Below are 4,773 nucleotides of genomic sequence, written 5' to 3'. Positions count from 1 at the left end.
AGCCCGTGGCCCTGGAGGGGGCCCGACCCAGGCCCTTTGGAGCCGCAGCCGGGGCTCTGCCCGCAGACGCTCCTCCCCGTGACTTCCCGCGGAACCACCTCCGGGAGGAGGGGCAACTCATCAGGAAGATGGGCCACAGCTGCCTCACCCCGCAGGTGGCCCCGGGCTGGGCTGGGCGAATGCTCCCGCCAGGCCGCCAGGCTCACCCTCCAGCATGACTAACAGCCCTGAAGCCCAGAGGCCTTTGAGGGCCCTCGCATCCCGTCTTTGGTTTTTTCCTAAGCCTCCCCCCAAAACTACGGCCATCCTTTAACCCACCTGAAGCCTCTCCCACACATTGGACCAAATGGGAACAAGAAAAACAAGGAAAAGAAAACCATCAGGGAACTGGCTTCCATAGATTTCTCCTGCAGGGATTCTGATCTCGCCTGAAGGCACTGCGCTGGCTGGGAAAGCCCGAACGAGAGCCCAGAGCCGGCTCAGGCTCAGGACACCTGCGGGGAAGGGCAGGGGCCACGGGTCTCTGGATGATTCCCCACGAAACAGAGACCAGGCCGGCCCAGGCCCCACATCCCCTTCCTGATTCATCTGCAGGAGTGAAAGCTGGGACGGAGGGGTGTCTTCTGAGCTCCCCATCCAGTCCCCTCATCCCAGGGACCTTACGCTCCAGAGGGCAAGGCCTCCCACACAGCAGAGCGGGGACCACAGGTGTGTTGTGTGGACTGTGGCTGTTCGCTTCCCCGCGTGGTTTGCACTGACGTGAGGCGGGCAGCGGGATTCAGCCTCTAACCTGTGACTCCACAACCCGACCTCCCTGAGCCAGGTTAAGCTTTGACACCTGCTCACAACTGAGAGACCCCTGGCACCAGGTTCCGTCTTCCACACGTGGGAGGTGGTTCCGGGGGGGAAGGCCCCTCTATACGTTACCGTAAGGCAGTGGCTCTCAACCTTGGCTGCACATTAGAATCACCTGGGAATCTTTTTAAAATCCTGATTTCTGGGCCTCATCCTCTGGAAATTCTGTTTCTTTGTTACTAATGTTGTGGCCCCACCCCAAAACAAAGAAACAGAATTTCCGGGGGGATGAGGCCCAGAAATCAGGATTTTAAAAAGATTCCCAGGTGATTCTAATGTGCAGCCAAGGTTGAGAACCACTGACCTTGATGAAGCCTTCCTTGTACCTGAGATTGGGTTGGATCCCCCCCTTTATCCCCTTCATAACAGCCTTTAATTTGCCTGCAAACTACTAACAGGTTCGTGTGATTATTTGATATATCTTTCTCAGTAGACAATAAAGGTCAATAGAACAAGAACTATGCCTTTTTTTCTCTTACATTCTCCCATATTCAAAGCAGAGTGAGTACCTGGCCCAAACATCACATCTTAAGATGAATTCCAACTTTATAATAATAATGCTATTGGTTGCAAGAATGACAGCTAACATTTACTGAGTGCCCATCTGCCAGGCACCATGCAAAGCACATTACAGGCAACATTTCCTCTAAGCCTATGAAGAAGATGTTATTACTTATTACAACCATCTTACAGATGAGGAAATTGTGGCTCAGGAAGTTGAAGTACATTGCCCCAAATCACATAGTTCATAAGTGATGGGAGCTTTTTTGCCTGGTAGGAACAAATCTAGACTCAGAATTATTACAGCATACATTTATGTAGTTTTTATATTTTCTATCACTTACTTTCTTTATCTGATCCCTTTAACAGCTTTAAGAGAAAAATGTTATCTCTGCCTTTTACAGGCAAGATTAGATATTGAAGGGAAAAATGACTTAGCTAAGGTAATGTACAGCGTGTCAATGATTTAGCTAAGACTTCACACACACAAAACTTGTAACTTTTTTTCATTGAAGGTGATAAAAAAGTACTATGATAAGATGATCTGTATTACATTTCTGTCCTCTATTATGCATCTGAAAATTTGAGCATCCTGCCAAGTTGTTAAAGGCCAATGATTAGACTACTTCTTGAGGAGCTCTATCAGCTTTGAGAGATATTCACATGCCAGAGCTTCTAGGTAGAGCAACAAAACTTATTTGCTTGCGTTCAGAATGTTCCCATTGTCTCCAACACCAACCACAAGGATTGCCGAGTTGTGTGCAAGTTGCTGGCGTTGTCTGCATTCCCTGGTGCTCTCTCTCCAGCTGCTCCCCTTGCCGTGTCTTGCCAACGTGCTCTGGGGAGGCACCCACCTGCCCTGCCTGCCTTAGAGAGGCCGGAGCCGCCGCTGCCGGACGTGCCCTCCTGGTGTGGGTTTTGGGAAATGGCTTCGAGTTACTGTACTATGAAATCTGCTCGTCTGTCTGCTATGTATGTTACACACATGAATTTCAATAAACGGACTTCGGAAAGACGTGGGTTGTGATGCTGACTTCCTACCGTGGAGTGATGAACAAGACACACCAAAAAAGGCACATATTTTAACCAGGCCAGAGGGTGCCGAGGGCCACACGCTCTCCCTGCCACCCATGCTGCCCTCCCTCTTCTCGATGCACAGAGCACCCTTCGCTCTGCCTCCCGCCTACATCCACGGGGCCCCGCTGACCTCATCCTGCTAACCTGGGCCCCGCCAGGAAGCCCTCAGCATCCTCCTCTCCACGCCGTTAGCAACGAACACACACAGACAGGCCTCTCGGGCCGGGTGGGCTCAGGGTCTTCTCCAAGATGCACCGTTTGTGAGGAGCCTGGGGGCACCCAAGCTTCCTCAGCGTCCTCGTCAGTCTCTGTACACAGATCATCTAGCATCTCAACTGCACACAGCTAAGCCCCCCGGTGTTTTATGGTAACGCGGGCACTGCATGCTGTGTTGTTCTGGAGGACGGCAAGGGGACCTGACAGGCAGCTGCCGCGGGGGCAAGTCCCCGACCTCGGGCTGACCTCCGGGCCAGCGGCCTGCCGCCATCATCACCGACCCGGCCTCTCTGAGGTGGTGGGGGGCCGCCCACGCGAAGACCCCGGAGCCTCTCCGGCAGGAAAGGGTTCAAGCCCGAAAGAGCGGCGCTTCTGCTCAGCGTCGGAAGGTTGCGGTGTCACCCAACGCGCTCCAGATCAAGGCCGGTGCGTAAGACAGGTTCACTGTCCCCAGTTCTGGTTTAGGACACGGTAAATAAGTTACACAATAGTCTGAAAATAGCACCTTAAGGAATCACAGAGGTCACTGTATCCCCGCCTCCTGGACCGTCAGCCCCCGTGGTGTGGGGAGAGGAGCATCCACGCGGATGCCCTGGACTGGGCGTGTGGTGGCCACGTCCGTGCTTGCCTAACTGTGGTCCCAAAGCCATTCCTCTATCTGGCCGAGTCACGGGAGAGCGCCGGGCTCCCCAAGAGGAGGGTTATGAGGTAAAGTCAGAAAAAGGCCCCATCGAGCACGACTCCAGCTCAACCAGACCGCGGTCCGGCCGCCGGCCCCTCGGTCCCCAGGTCCACATTTCATGCGCCCTCGGTTCTAAAAATAGGTTCTCAGGAAGGAGGGAAGCAGAGCCACACGTGGCCAGGAAGACATCACCGAGGAGCTACGCACCTTAGCATCTGGGTCCAATCCACCTGCTGGGAAGACGGGGGGCCCGGACCCCGTGCTGGGAGCTCGCCTGCCCTGGGGACACAGCCCTCATCCACATCAGCCCAGCTGCTTCCTGCCATTTTATTAGAAGGAAACCCACGTGTGTTTGGAGCTACAAGAAATGTACCTGTTTTCCTGCCGCATTTTATACCAGGCAGGTGAATACCAGGTGGAGCTTTTAAAAACCTTTTTCTTTCCCCCCAGAAAAGGCCAGTCTTTAGTTTGCTGAAATCACAGAACCACATCCAACAACAATAAACGGAGAAGTAGCAGTTGACACAGTGCTTTATTTCAGCTGTCTGTACGGAGGGAGAGACGGGCACCCCTAGCCGATACGTGTAAAAATACTAAGGATGTACAGTGTACAAAAACAGTTCCTCGTCGTCAGTTCACATCCGTGTGGGCCATGGACTGGAGGGGAGAAACAGTTTGGGGGTGACCGACAGTCTTAGTGACAACAGTTCCTTGGGTCCGGAGTTGCGCCTGCTTAACACCCTTACCCGGGTGACTAGATCTCGCGCGGATCTAATGAGAGAACTAGCAAGGTCGAGACATGTCACAAACTCTACAGCTACAGGGAGGTAATCCAATGACCAATTGAGAGGTTTTCTTTTTATTTAAATAAATACTTTACATGTCATGCTCGCCTGTAATGCACTCCCAGGAGCAAGATGAGGAGGTTCTACCGGAGACGGTACAAACAGTAGCAGCAAAGTGTGGAGACCCTGCAGTTAGGAAGGGGGGACCCCTGCTCCGTCCCCCGGAGAAGCAGGTGGCCCCCGAGAGAACAGTCAGCTTGAAGAAGCCAGAAACCGGGGATGGGAGGTGGGAAACAATACTGAACGGTGCGTGTGGTCGTGTAGAAAGCAAAGCGGTGAGCTACCCTGCCTGCCTCCACGGCCGAGGTCCTCCGAGAGGGCAGAGGTCACGAGCGTCAGTTCAAGGTGGAGCCCGCACCGTCCCACCTGCGCCAAGAACGACTCCAGGGCTCAGGCCTGGCCGCCAGCCCGAATCCAAACCACAGCCCCGGGTGGACCCGGGCAGCCTGGGGACTCCTCTGCGCTCGCCTGCCTTTCCACTCTGCCTCCAGGCCAGCTGACTGACATCTGGGAGCCCGAGGAGGGATGATTCTCAAGATCGAGGCCAAGGAAACACCCAGCGGGACCCGAGGGGAGTCCTGGGGGTCAGTGACGGGG

Source organism: Myotis brandtii, unplaced genomic scaffold, assembly GCF_000412655.1.
Source record: "Myotis brandtii unplaced genomic scaffold, ASM41265v1 scaffold1873, whole genome shotgun sequence".
NCBI classification, from domain to species: Eukaryota; Metazoa; Chordata; class Mammalia; order Chiroptera; family Vespertilionidae; genus Myotis; species Myotis brandtii.
The sequence above is the reverse complement of the archived record's forward strand: the minus strand, read 5'-3'. Positions refer to the sequence as shown.